Source organism: Ochlerotatus camptorhynchus, unplaced genomic scaffold, assembly GCF_037179485.1.
Source record: "Ochlerotatus camptorhynchus isolate MF236.1 unplaced genomic scaffold, CSIRO-AGI_Acam_v1.1 ptg000406l, whole genome shotgun sequence".
NCBI classification, from domain to species: domain Eukaryota; kingdom Metazoa; phylum Arthropoda; class Insecta; order Diptera; family Culicidae; genus Ochlerotatus; species Ochlerotatus camptorhynchus.
Genome location: NW_027040892.1, coordinates 3,143,881 through 3,158,924, shown reverse-complemented (window position 1 = coordinate 3,158,924; position 15,044 = coordinate 3,143,881). Strand labels below are relative to the sequence as shown.

General features: G+C 38.6%; 1 protein-coding gene across 2 annotated transcripts in view; it reads right to left on the bottom strand.

The window, feature by feature from the left end:
- LOC135710939 (lachesin-like) overlaps nucleotides 1-8,346 on the bottom strand; it is a 280,940-nt gene extending 272,594 nt beyond the window's left edge. For both annotated transcript variants that reach the window (XM_065233662.1, XM_065233663.1), the window contains exon 1: nucleotides 7,623-8,346. The gene's annotated coding sequence lies outside the window, so the exon portion shown is untranslated. The remainder of the gene's footprint in view (nucleotides 1-7,622) is intronic.
- Nucleotides 8,347-15,044: the final 6,698 nt, after the last annotated feature.

Below are 15,044 nucleotides of genomic sequence, written 5' to 3'. Positions count from 1 at the left end.
CTGCCTTCCTGCACATTCGGTTGCCGTCAATGGATGGTAATCGGTGTCCGTCGGTGATTGGCACTAGATAGCGGAACAGAGACCGACGTTAAATAAAGAAAAAGAAAAAAAAAAAAACAATTTTTCAATAATTTTTGAATGGAAAAATGTTCATAAAAAAATTAAGAGGGTAATTTTTCGTTATCTTAGTTTCAAACCCCTTTTTTAATGTTTTACCGCGTTTATTTGTCCACAAAGCAATTAATGTTTCCTAAAACTTTGTCTCAGAAGTTAATTCGATTGGAAGTGAAGCTTACGAATTATGATTTGCTGAAATATATTGAATGCGCAATTTAAAAGTATTTTGCGTGATTCAAAATGTCCGAATCAAAAAGCAAGTATTTGAAGTTTCATGCAAATCGGAAAAGGTCGAGTCTGAAATTATTTTGACGTATGATTTCGTCTTTCATATTGGGAGTGCACTTTGAAAAAAAAAACTAAAATTGACTGCGTTTTGAAAAGTGTTCAGGTTTTGACTACGTATAACTCTGTCAATAGTGGATGGATTATAAATCGATTGGGCATATTTCTACAAATCTGTTTAAATGAAAACTTTATCACTATTGAAAATTGCACATGTGTCCAACTGTTGCAATGGTGATCAAAATTATTATCGATTTCCTGCAAAAAGCGCTATCCCTTACACAGATTTCAAAATCAAATTCCATCCTGCCAAACGGTATGGTGAGTGGTGGTGTCCCGTCGTGATCAGCAACAGCAGTGCTTTCGGCGCGTGATATTGTACATATTTCTCCAGTACACAACGAAAGGCTGCCCGCAAGAGTCCTCGATCCACCGAAGAATCCGCACCGCTACTGATCGGATTCAGTTGCTCGTCGTTAGCCGTTTAGGGACGTCTATGCCAAGCTCACCTGCCTCATCCGTGTTGAACACTCTACACTCAACCATCACGACATCAGGACCACCATAAATTATTTTTGTTTAAGAGTTAATTTTCATTGAACAATCGCTCGCCTTGCAACATCACTCCCAAAACTCTTTGATAATGTATCAAGCAACCAAAATTTTGTGGCCAAATGCGTACCAGTATTGAAGTAGTACATACAAATTCTCGCAATGACCCAATACCACATGACCTTGCCAACTAACCAGAAGAATTTTGACGCTACAAAGACAAAAAAAAAACTCGAATTTATATGATTCAAGGCAAATACCTCGCCAAAGAAAAATTTTAGCAACAAATTCCTCCAACAAATGTTTGCTTTTTTTTATTATCTACTGAATAAACCAAAAATTCCGTGCGTAAAAATCACGAAAATGCGTAATTTTGTCATCAGAAAACGAGGCGTTTCCGAGATGGGAAAAAGTGGTTTCCCTAACACAGTCACCGAATATTGATACCGAGCAACGTCAAATCTTCAGTCGCGTCTTGGATACAACCTCTTACTCTTTTATATATTTCTGCCGTGTGAAAACATAGTGGCGTTTACGCCAAAATGGCAAATTTTCACTTTGCTTTCTCATATTCAGTGAATAAAATAGCACTTATTGACGACTAGAAACTTGAATTTGAACCCAAGTCCCCGGCAAGGTGACAGATAACATAAGTTTCACGTACGCACTTGCAAATAGTAGATGTCGCCACAGATCATAAACAAAGGGACTGCGCTTCACCGGCGCAACGGTTTTTCTCTATGGGAAACCAACTTTTTGTTTCACCATGTGTTGGTGTCAAACAACAAGCAAGAATGCCACATGAAAAGAGCGTATTTATGATTTTCATGGTGAAATGAAATAAATCCAAACAAATTGAAACAGATTGATGGAGGTCTTTCTTATGTAATCGAATGTAAATAAAAATACTTTAATTACTTCTATTATATTTTGCTCTCGAATATTATAAGCCTTGAGAATAATGTTTCTGAGCATAATTGTGCGATGAAGACTTGCAATAAAAAGCCGTATAAATAAAAGGATTGTACTTCCCCATCTTACTATTACGGGGTAAACAAATACAAAATTGATTCTTATTCGCGGTGAGTAGCAGGTTTGCTGTGTGAACACTTACATTTCTTATGTCCATTAGAAAATGAAGAAATAAATCGAATAAATTAAAATAAGTGCCTCACAAAAAAAAGAAGGTATTCATAATGAGCTTCTAAAATGAATAAATTTTAGAAATAGTCTTTTGTTACACCCGTCCGTATAATTAACATTGTTCCCCACCTAACTTGAAGCTTCAAGAAACAGATGAGGCTATCAGTTTTTATGTTCAGTCATTTAGTTACACAGTTTTGGGTAGAACTCTTAAAAATACAGTGATAATAAGAAATAAAGTGGTTAACCATAATTTTCTAGAATATCATCTAAATTTAAGTTCTGACGATTTTTGCATATGGAATGGTCGTTGATCCGTTGTCGCAAGAAATTGAAAATTTAGTCAACATTGATAATATATCACATATTAAGCTTAAATGCATTTGAGGCTTTCGACAGATATACAAAGTACACCATTGTACCAAAGAGGTAACTCTAAGACCAGAAGGTCCCGAAGAAACATGCTCAACTTTTTGGCTCAGCTCTGGTACTCTCTTTGGTCCCACGCTAATAGATGAACCCCTAGAAACAAGGCAAAATCCACGAACCCCTCATTTTATCTGTAAAACACAAAGTGTAGTACTAGAATTCCTACTAGAATAGGGTTCACTTATTGATGTACTTGGAACCAACAGGCTAGTCAAGTATTGAGCCAATTTAAAATCGTTAGTTTCCACCGGTACTAACGTTGTACTCTTTTCAGTTATTACCTCAAATTGTATATTTTGCAGTACTAGCTGCATATAATTAGTACCACAAACGAATTGACAGACGGAGCGGCTCAAAAACTTTGGTGACGAATCTGCTATTGCAATTTTTCAGTGTACCACATTGCAACACTACTATTGTACTAGCATTTTCATCAAATGTACTAGAATGTTTTCGTTCTATTTCTTTCACTCTACTCAAAACTGAAATGCATAAAAAAATTACAAAATGATTTACTCTTTGCACACTGTCAAAGATCATTGCACACAAAATCAACTTTGTTCAAATCAAAACAAAAATACAAGCCCATCTGGTGGCTGATGGCACCAGCTTCTAAGAAAATTCTATTACAGCGAACCACATTATTTTAATTGATTTTTTCGCAACTAAGTCGTCTGTCACTTTGTTTGAGTTAGTACGTTCTTACTGGCTGCAAAACCATTCTTTCTTTGTTCATAAGAACGACAATAGCAGAAGCGTCAAAAAGATCGAAAATATCCTCGCTCAATTCTCATTTGTTTCGATTCATTCGATGGCAATCACATATTTTCGTTTTACAAATCATATGTTTAAGCTTTTGGTTTTGTTCTGCTCAAAGAATACGTGCCTACACAAAAAGAGATTCTTAAACAGATTATGTAAAGGGTGATACGGTCAAAATTAGGTCAAGGGAAAACGCGTGTAAATCGGTGAAATCGTTTATTTAAAAAATCAAATTAAATTTCTTTTTCAAGTTCAATTAGTATAAAATTCAGGAAAAATATTCAGTTAGGTTTCCGCTTTTCCAAATCCGAATTGCCGGGCCTTACGCTTGACCCCTGCCATCAGATTTTGTACAGCCACCTTGTCCACCTTCTTCGCCGCAGAAAGCCAGTTTGCCTTGAACTGCTGCTCGCCCTTAGCAGTTTTTTTGGTCTTCTTTAGGTTCCGCTTGACAATAGCCCAGTATTTCTCAATTGGGCGGAGCTCTGGCGTGTTGGGAGGGTTCTTGTCCTTGGGAACCACCTGCACGTTGTTGGCGGCGTACCACTCCATGGCCTTTTTACCGTAATGGAAAGATGCCAAATCCGGCCAAAACAGTACGGAACAACCGTGTTTCTTCAGGAAAGGCAGCAGACGTTTATTCAAACACTCTTGCACGTAAATTTCTTGGTTGACAGTCCCGGAAGCTATGAAAATGCTGCTTTTCAAGCCACAGGTACAGATGGCTTGCCAAACCAGATATTTCTTTGCGAACTTTGACAGTTTCATGTGCTTGAAAACATCTGCTACCTTTCCCCTTCCTTTTGCCGTATAAAACTCCTGTCCCGGAAGCTGCTTGTAGTCGGCTTTGACGTAGGTTTCGTCGTCCATTACCACGCAGTCAAACTTCGTCAGCATCGTCGTGTACAGCCTCCGGGATCGCGCTTTGGCCGTCGTATTTTGTTTATCATCACGATTTGGAGACACTACCTTCTTGTAAGTCGATAGTCCGGCTCGTTTTTTGGCTCGATGCACGGTTGTAGACGATACACCCAGCTTATTTGCGGCATCTCGGAGAGAGAGGTTAGGGTTTCGCTTGAAACTACCGGCAACTCTCTTTGTCGTCTCAGCGGCTTCCGGTTTTCGATTTCCCCCCGATCCAGACTTCCTGGCTGTCGATAAACGTTCCCCAAACACTTTAATTACATTTGTAACGGTTGATTTGGCAACTTTTAGCGATTTTGCCAACTTTGCGTGCGAGTAGCTCGCATTTTCGCGATGCGCGAGCAAAATTTTGATACGCTGCTCTTCTTGCTTGGACGGCATTTTGACAACTGAAGAGTGAATTCCAAAATCAAAATAGGAGCAACATTCTACACACACACACCTTCAAAATGAGGGGTGTTCAGGTTTTTTAAATGCAAAATTGAAAGAAATACGTCAAGTTGATATTGACCAAATTTTGACCGTATAACCCTTTATATGCAGTAAGATTAACTTTAAAATAACATTTTATTTACTATGCATCTTTTCCGCATTCGCCCTATTCAGATAACACTTCTGAAATTTGTGAGTTTGACAGAACCACCTGCACCAAATTTTCGGGGTACACAGGAAATGTACTGAACTTGTCAAGTTGCCTCCGGGTCGTTTGAACCATTATTAATCATAGTTTTACGAACATCACATTGATGCAAAATCTGATTTTTGTGCATAGTGAAGCTCGTTGAACTTAATTTCAATAATATAAATTTGGTTTCTTGCGTAGGGATGTCAATTAGAGTTCTAATTATCGATTAAAATCAAACTGCGGTCAAGATGTACCATTTTACAATGTCTGAACCAGGGCGGCACAACAGGGAAGTAAGGCCGTTGGTCCCCGCTCCATAATTGATGGGTCGATATGTAGGGTCCACAGGTGTGGGAGCTGCCTCTCTGGGGTCAGTAGCATTGGTAATGAGTACGGAAAACAAAATCGACGGAAAACAAATCAAGAAAAATATCAGGGCGTCACAATATCAGCTTCAATCGACAAAATCGATGCGACGAAGAGACTGCTAGCTTTCTTTTTCTGTTGAAGTCGAGCAGCTCAGTCGGAGTCTACAAACAATCAAGCGTAACCCTGGGGAACTCCTGACGTGACGTCAAATTGACGTATTTGATTTCGAAATCAATCAGTTCAATCGACGATTTGTGGCAACTGCTAGCTCACTCACATAATCTAACAACACCAGCTAGTAGGGAGAGTAGATTCCCCTACCTGATGACCTAGAAGTCGAGGAATCAAAGTAAGAAAATAATAAAATGTTAAATCCCAGTCTCTAACGTGAAATTGTGAATCAATTGAATAATAATTTGCCTCCCATCTATTTTAAAACCTGAAGCTGGATTTAATCAATTAGAAAGGAGCGTCATTTTCATGGTTTGCGAGGGGCGTAGCAAACCCTCCCTACGTCTCTGCCTTAAAGTTCATTCCAAACATTCCAAACAAAAATACCAGCAGATTCTGAATATGCCAACGAGACTTCCAAGGTAATTTTGAGGATGACTCCAGGTGAATTTTGTGAAGAAGTGTATAGCAGTTCTAATTTGATTTCTAAGATTTTTTATGGAGAATTCTAAGGAAATTGCGAATAGAACTCCAAGTGAATTATAAAAATAATTGCTAGGCATTTCTGACTAGAATGGATATCCTCCACCGAATTTCAAAGGGACTTTCGCAGATAACTCAATGAGTATAGTTCCAAAGGAATTCTGGGGATAGCTTCGTAGGAATTCTGTAAAAAAATCCAAGCAAACAGAATGATGAGAATAGTTCCACAGCAATGGTGGCAATGCGGGAATTATAAGAAAATGCTACGGACAATTTGAAAACTTCCAAATAATATTCTAAGGTAACCCCGTTGATCATTTCAACGAAATCCAAAAGGAAGTTCGGAATGAATCATGAGAATCGTTCTTAGATTGTTAAGAGTAGAATTCAATGGAATGATTCCAATGATTCTGAAATCTTTTGCGTGAATATCTGAAGCCTCCATCATGAATGACAGGAATCATCTTCAGGAACGAATGGAATCTACGTTCAGAACGTCTTGAATCCATGTTGAAAACGTCTACAATTATTGTTACGATCTTCAAGAATCTTCATCAGTAAATTCTAGAATCCCCGTTGGAATCTTCTTCAGGAAGATTCTGAATCTAAATCGGTCACGTCTGCAGTACAAGTTGAGATTTCTGAATCCCTGTCTGGAACTTCATGTCCGGTCATGCAAAAAAAAACACTCACGTTACCATTAAAACAAGCATTTTTTCATCTATAAATCTCGTGAATCAGCTTCAAACTGTTGATAATCTATGTGCTACAATCTGGCATATCATCCTCCCAAAGGAAACCGTCAAAGTAATCAAGCGTTTTATATTATGAGAGAGGGAATCTTTACTCCGTATTGCTAACAATTCGTGAACAGAGGGTAGGCTCTTCTCCGCATATTCATTTAAGGCATTCATTTTCGCAACATTGAAATGGTTTGTTTTGTTGACAAAGTTGCATGTTGTTGGACTGGATCATGATATTAAACAGAAATTCGCAACGTTTTCCGTGCACAGAAAAAAAAACTCTGAATTCTATTGGTGATTCATGCATGTAAGCTTCCATTTCACGTAAACTAGTATCTTGTAAGAAATGTTGCTTGCAAAGATGGACGATTGCATACAATATTTGGAATATTTCATGAAATTACTCATACATTTACACGATCCACAATGAAAACGTGTATATATTTATGCACATCATAGTAACAGAAATTTACTGAGTACACTTTTAGGTTATCAGATGGATCAAGCTGTACAATGAAGTGTTGTAGAATCACCCAAATCTGAGCATGTAGTTTATCAACACCCATTTAATACAACATACATTAGTGATCATTCCATCACATTTAAAAACAGCTGCCAAAATACTGACTTCTCTAATCAGAACATGCTTGAGCTTCCTAGGCTGATGGTAAACTTGTGCAATGCTCATCAGAATTCAGTTTGATCATGAATTTCCTCTCAGAAAGCATTTATTCAAACATCATCCAACCACCATTCCCCCTCCCCCGATAAATACCTACAATGCAGTTCATTCCACCTCGATCGCTCGCTCGCGCGTAGCTTATTCACCGGTCTATTGTGACCGATTTTTCACTTTCGAAATGCACGGAATTCATGCCTTTTTTCCACATATCTCGCTATCGGTACCCAGGCTTTGTGTGCCGAATAAGCTCACATCATTATTTTGTGCTGCAATTTTTTACGCTCTGAATTATTATCTGTTACCGCCGTCCTCCCTTCCATCCTTCCAACACACTTACACTTTGCTGCTTCTCCCGCCGGCGCTTTTAGCTCTTTCGCGCCAACCAAAACACGCTTCCAGTATATATCACGATTCGGTTTGTGTGCACATACACCGAATTTTCCGCACCAATGCACTGTTTTAATCCTTTAATCCTTTTTTAATTTAAATTCTCTCCTTCATTCACCACATATCGGAGCACCGTCGCACATCGGACTTTTCAATTACAGAGTAAAATTTCCCAGCCACTACAACGGAAGCGTCGTTGTCAACTCACATCACTAACTGGCAAGGCCAAAAATCACCAACTCATCCGGGACGGGCAGCGGATTAACGCTTTATATATTTCGCCAAATTTAAATTCCACGTTTCTTTTTTTTCAGACGTCATTCATCGCTCGGGCACCGACAAAGATACTCGTTTTTCGGCTGATGTTTAATATCCCAAATTGTTTGACACTTTTTTTTACGTACGGCAACGATCCACACGAAACCCAGACACAGAAGCACACCTCAAAGTGTAATCCTCCAAATGTCAGTTGATCTCAAGCCAACAAACAAACGAAAAAAAAAATGACGCCGGTATCAAATTCCAGAGCACTGACCACTGCGACTCTAACAAAGGCTGACGGACAGGCAGGTCTACAAATCCACTAAACTGCCACAGCACAAGCACATCCACAAGACAATAGATTCCAAACCGGGCTCCGGAAGCCAAACCGAGGAGCTGTAAGCCGAGAAAAGTCCAAACTGCTACTGAGTAGAAAAACGTCCTACATCAAAAGTAAAAAGGATCCCCGAGTGCGAAAAACTGCTGCTACGAAGTGAGTATGTTCGGGAAAAACTCGGCGCGAGCATAAAAACCGGAAGAAGCATGTTGCATCATCACCATCATCATCATCAACCAACGCAATTATCGCATGCTCTCTCCCGACCGACGCGGCGCGGAAAGAATCCTTGTAAAAGTGGAAATCGAGAAAAACTCTCTGTTTTTGCACCCATGCCGGGAAAAGAGTCCAGTTTTTGTTCGGGTTGCTTGGAGAGAGAGGACAATATAACTCTGAGAGCGTAACTTCGGAGGGATGTGATGTTGCGACTAGAATTTGACGGCGGCAGATGTGTAGAAAGCAAAACAAAACAGAGAGTCGATTCCACGTGCGTTTTCGTTTCGATGCGAGGGTGTTAGGCGGAAAGCTGCCATGTGCGTTTAGGAATGCTTTGATGCTCTCGCTCTCTAACGCTCTTGAAGTTTGGATTACTACATTTGTTGAGGATGAGGAATAGGAAAGGTTTGTCACGCGACAGGATTTTTTTTTATAGCGACGTGACATATTGTGTGCCCCTAAGTAACTATTTGAAAACATTAAGCATAGTACGGGAGAGCTTCTTTCCTTTTTTTAACTCTTTATTTGTTTCAAATTCAAAATAAATTACATTTCATTTTAACCTAGGTGCTCCAGTTCCTAAAGCAACTTACCAGCCTTAATTGTTATGAAATATATCTAAGTATTTTTACATTGTTCCTGTCTAGGCAATTCAGTATTTTAAACAGGTTTTTAAACCTGCATGTCAGTATAACAATTGATGTCTTAAAACTACAAACTAAAACTAAATCTTATCTAAGTATAAAGGGAATTAATCGTTGCAGTTGAGGATTGCAACGATTTTTGCCTGAAATTATTAATTATTTTGTTGGACATTTGTTCTAAAGCCCCAACATTCGAAATTCTATATACATCGGTAGTACTGTACCAGGGAGGCAACTTCAAAATCATTTTCAGAACTTTGTTCTGAATCCTTTGAAGTGCTTTTTTCCTGGTAGTGCAACAACTAGACCATATTGGCACAGCGTAAAGCATGGCCGGTCTAAAAACTTGTTTAAATATTAGAAGTTTATTCGTCAGGCAAAGTTTGGATTTCCTGTTTTTAAGAGGATACAAACATTTTATATATATCTTACATTTAGCTTGAATGCCCTCAGTGTGATCTTTAAAAGTTAATTTTTGGTCAAGTATTAATCCAAGATATTTCACTTGGTTTGACCAGGAAATTGGAACTCCGTTCATAGTGACTATGTGACTACTACTAGGTTTCAAAAACGAAGCTCTAGGCTTGTGTGGAAATATTATAAGTTGAGTTTTGGAAGCGTTGGGAGAAATCTGCCATTTTTGTAAATAAGAAGAGAAAATATCTAAACTTTTCTGCAGTCTGCTGCAAATAACACGAAGACTTTTCCCTTTAGCGGAAATGCCTGTGTCATCAGCGAACAAAGATTGGTGGCAACCCTGAGGCAAATCAGGGAGGTCCGAAGTGAAAATTTTATACAATATAGGCCCAAGAATGCTACCCTGAGGAACTCCTGCACTAACAGGTAGTCGATTAGATTTGGAATTTTGATAATTTACCTGCAGAGTTCTGTCAGTTAAAAAATTTTGAACTAATTTCATAATGTAAAGTGGAAAATTAAACTTTTTCAATTTAGCAATCAAACCTTCATGCCAAACACTGTCGAATGCTTTTTCTATGTCTAGAAGAGCAACTCCAGTTGAGTGGCCTTCCGATTTGTTTGAACGAATTAAATTGGTAACTCTTAAGAGTTGATGAGTAGTTGAATGCCCATGGCGAAATCCAAACTGCTCATCTGCAAAAATTGAGTTCGTATTGATGTGAAGCATCATTCTATTTAAAATTATCTTTTCAAAAAGTTTACTTATTAAAGAAAGCAAACTTATTGGACGGTAGCTAGAAGCTTCAGCTGGATTTTTATCCGGCTTCAAAATTGGAACAACTTTTGCATTTTTCCATTTATCAGGAAAGTATACCAGATGGAAACTCTATGTTAAATAATTTTACCAAGAAAGACAAGGTACTCTCTGGGTGTTTTTTGATGAGGATATAGAATATTCCATCATCACTTGGAGCTTTCATATTTTGAAACTTTTTAGTTATAGACCTTACTTCGTCCAAATCCCGAGAGAAAATATTCAGATAATCCCGAGCTACCTGATTCTCAATAGGACTATTAAGACCCAAAGTGAAATTATGGGAACTCTCGAATTGCTTAGCAAGTTTCTGAGCTTTTTCCAAATTTGTGATCAAAATTTAACACCGTCTTTAAGCGCTGGAATTGGCTTTTGAGGTTTTTTCAAAATTTTTGTGAGTTTCCAAAAGGGTTTGGAACTCGGGTCTAATTTAGAAACATTATTTTCAAAATTTTTGTTCCTCAGGGCAGAGAATCGTTTTTTAATTTGTTTTTTGTAAATCCCGCCAGATAACTTTCATGGCAGGATCGCGTGTTCTTTGATATTGTCTTCTACGGACATTTTTAAGACGGATCAAGAGCTGAAGATCGTCGTCTATTATAATTGAATCGAATTTAACCTCGCATTTTGGTACTGAGGCAGCTCTTGCTTCAACTATAGAAGTAGTCAGAGATTCAAGAGCATAATTAATTTCATCTTTGGTTTGCAAAGGAATGTTTGGATCGAAGTTATATTCCATAAATGTTCGATATTGCTCCAAATCAGCTCTATGGTAATTTAAAGTAGAGCTGCTGGGATTAGAACTTATTTCTTGGGATATTTCAAATATTACTGGAAGGTGATCAGAACCGAAGTCAGCATGGGTAACAAATTGACTACAAAGTTGACATGAATCAATTAAGACCAAATCAATAGCGGAGGGATTTCTTGCAGAAGAAAAGCATGTTGGACTGTTTGGATATTGAATAGTGTAATAACCTGCAGAACAATCATCACACAGAATATTACCATTGGAATTGCTTTAAGCACTATTCCATGAGCGGTGTTTTGCATTAAAATCACCAATAATGAAGAATTTAGACCTCTGACGGGTAAGCTTCTGGAGGTCACCTTTGAGAAAATTCTTTTGCTGGCCTACGCATTGGAATGGCAAATAGGCAGCTTTAAACGTAAGTTGTTCAAATTTTGTTTCAACAGAAACACCCAAAGTTTCAAAAACATTGGTTTCAAATGAAGAAAGAATTTTATGTTTGATTCGTATATGAACAATGATGGCAATGGGTCCATCAAGACGATCATTTCTATAAATTAAATAATTTGAGTCCTTCTTAACCTTATGTTCAGGTTTAAGGAACGTTTCAGTTATAACGGCAATATGCACGTTATGAACTCTCAAAAAGTTAAATAGCTCGTCTTCATTATCTTTAAGAGATTGAGCATTCCAATTTAAAATATTTAAAGCTTTAAAATCCATTACTGAATTTTAAAGTCATGACAATATTATTAGCAAATTTTACTCCAGTTTGAATAGCAAAAACATGGAGTTAGATTTAAGCATATCAGAAATCATGTCAATTAATGAATTCTTTAAAAATTCCATTTTAGGGACAGTAATGCTTCCTAAGGCAAAATTGTCAAAATTTCCGTTAGAACGTTGGTTAGTATTTTGATTTCTACCCGTTGCAATAGCAGCATAAGTAGCTCCATTAACTCGCTGAACATTGTTAGCAGCGAGGGGAGTAGGTACAGATGAAACATTTGAATCAGGGGTGATATTTGTACCTACGGGTACGAATGTAGAATTTGCTCCTCGCTGACCGTTGTTAACAGCAGAGAAATTTGTACCTGTCGCTTAGAACGAGATTGTAGGATCGCTTTGCGAGTCTTACATTTCCAAAAATTGGATTTGTGGTTTTCACCACAATTTGAACATTTAAATTTCTTATGATCTTTCTTCACAAGACAGTCGTCCTTTGCGTGAGAGGAATCACCACAATTCATGCATTTAGCTGGCATGTAGCAATTTTTAGTTCCGTGACCCCATCCCTGGCACTTACGGCACTGGGTGAGGTTTTGGAAATTTCCTCCAGTCTTCCTGAAGTGTTCCCACTTCACTCGGACATGGAGCATAAGGCTAGCTTTTCTAAGGCCTTTAGGTTGTTAAGTTCACTAGACTTGAAGTGAACTAAATAAAAATCATTAGAAATCCCGTTGCGCGAATCGCCAGGACGGGGTTTCATTTTCATTTTGATTACTTGGAGTGGCACAACTTCAAGTAATTTTGCCAGTTCATCTTTGATCTGATCTAGGGATTCACCACTGGGCAGTCCTTTCATGACAACCTTGAACACACGTTCAGTTTTGGTGTCGTAAGTAAAAAATGTGTGCTTCTTCTCAGTAAGATACTTGAGAAGACAATTAAATCCGTCCAAGGTTTCAGCCAATACACGGCATTCACCCCGACGTCCAATTTGCAGTGAAAACTTAACTTTCACGAAATTCAAAAGCTCCATGCGAAAAGCATGGAAATCGGAAGTGGTTATCACAATAGGGGGAATCTTTTCCTTCTTGGCATTAAGCCGGGAAAGTTTAAAAGAATTTTTCTTGGATGATGGATCATTCCCATCATCTGTGAGCAAATCAAATTGATTACTTAAATTAATTTCATCAGAAGGGGGGTCAAGAGTTTGCCCCTTTCTTTTGCGTTTAGGCGCCATGTCGGCAGTAAATTTTTATCCAAATCGACTTCCAAGCAGATTACTATAAGAATCTGAAGGATCGAAGAGGAATTTTCCAAATCGATATCCAAGAAGGATTACCTCGGGTAGGGTCCAAACAAGGATCGAAGAGGAATAAGAGTTGAAAAAGGTAGAAAAGTTTTACAGGTTAGGCACTGAAAAGTGCTGTTTAAATTTGTTGTAGCTTTAGGTAGTAGTAACACTTCCTTAAGCAAAAAGCAAATAGATCCGCACGGTAAGAGAGCACTATGCGGACTGTTTTACGCTGCTTTAATTAACCACACGGCTCAGCATTGCCAGGTATCCTGATTTTTGGGCCCATCCAGATATAATTGATAAACCCCCTCATTTATCCTGATTTTCTAAAAACATCCTGATTTGTCATAATCACGCTCTCCCCCACTCTCATTTTCAAAATTAGTGCTTGAAGGCTTTTTTGTATCGAGTGGAAGAATATTTCTTCGATTCTTAAATCGAAAGGAATCAGTTGGCTAAAGAGTGGAAGAACTGGAAATCTACTCTTGAAATTTATTTTGAGGCATATGGCATTTCGAATCAGAGAGTCGTGCGAGCCAAGCTGCTGCACTTGGGAGGCAAGCAATTGCAACGCATTTACGATAATTTACCAGATGTTAACAAGATTCCATTGGTGTCAACGCAAGCAAATTGGTATGATGTTGCAGTTGGTAAATTTGATGAATATTTTGAGCCAATATATTCTTGAACGATGTCGATTGCGAAAGATTCGGCAAGAGAAAAATGAGATATTTGCTCATTTTGTGATGCGTATTCGACAGCAATTGGCTGATTGTGGTCTTGAGAAATATTCTACAGAAGTACGGAGTGTACTCACTGTGATTTTCAAAATTGATATTATAGTTTAAGGTTGTGCATCTGAAGAGCTGAGACGAAGAATCTTGCAGAGAGATGCAACATTATCAGAGGTGGAAGAAATGGGCTCGATGATGGAGGGAGTCGAACAGCAAGTGAAAGATTTGAGCTCACTGAAGGCTGTCGAAGCACAACCGGAGAAGGTGTTCCAGATGGAAGCCAAGCAGGAGAGGAAGGTAGGTCCGGTGAACATCAAACGAAAATTTGAGAGAACCTTTTATGAAGTATACCGGTTACAACTTTGGCGTAAAAGGACATATTCCTTCTTCCATGGACTGTAAAGCTCGAAATCATATATGACGTAAATGTAATCGGAAAGGACATTTCGAAGCTGTTTGTCGCAAGCGATCGAAATTCAGGACTGATGAATCAAACGCTAAAAAGGTTCGTCTCATGGAAGAAGTAGTAGTTGGTTCTAGCTCCATAGTCACAGCAGATGGTACCAAGCAAGGAGCTGAACTGGCACAGAAATCTTATTACTGTTTTTAAATACTTCGGAACTGAAAATAACACCCTTGAATTCATACTGGGCGATGTATCTCTGAACATGCTGGTGAACTCGGGATCTGACGTCAATTTACTTACTTCGCTCGATTGCGAAAAGCTCCAGCAACAAAATGTGAAAGTTCAGGATATGAGAAAAGGTACAAACGATGTTATCAGAGGATATGGCAGTGATACCCCCTTGCAGATTATAGGATCGTTCGTCGCTAAAGTAGCCATTGGTATCAAATCGGTCATGGCCAAATTCTTTGTGGTCAGTGACGGGCAACGTTGTCTGTTGGGAAATACGACTGCAAAAGTCCTCGGAGTACTAAAAAGTGGAAATGAAGTGAACCAGTTGGAACGAGATACGGTACCCTTTGCTAAATTAAAGAACGTGCAAGTGCAGATATGGATCTTTCGTTTAAACCTGTGTTCCAGCCTGTTCGGCGTGTGCCTATCCCTTATGAAGTGGCGGTAAATAGAAAGTTGGACCAGTTACTGTCCCAGGATATCATTGAGGTAAAAACAGGGCCAACTACTTGGGTCTCACCGTTGGTTGTAGTTG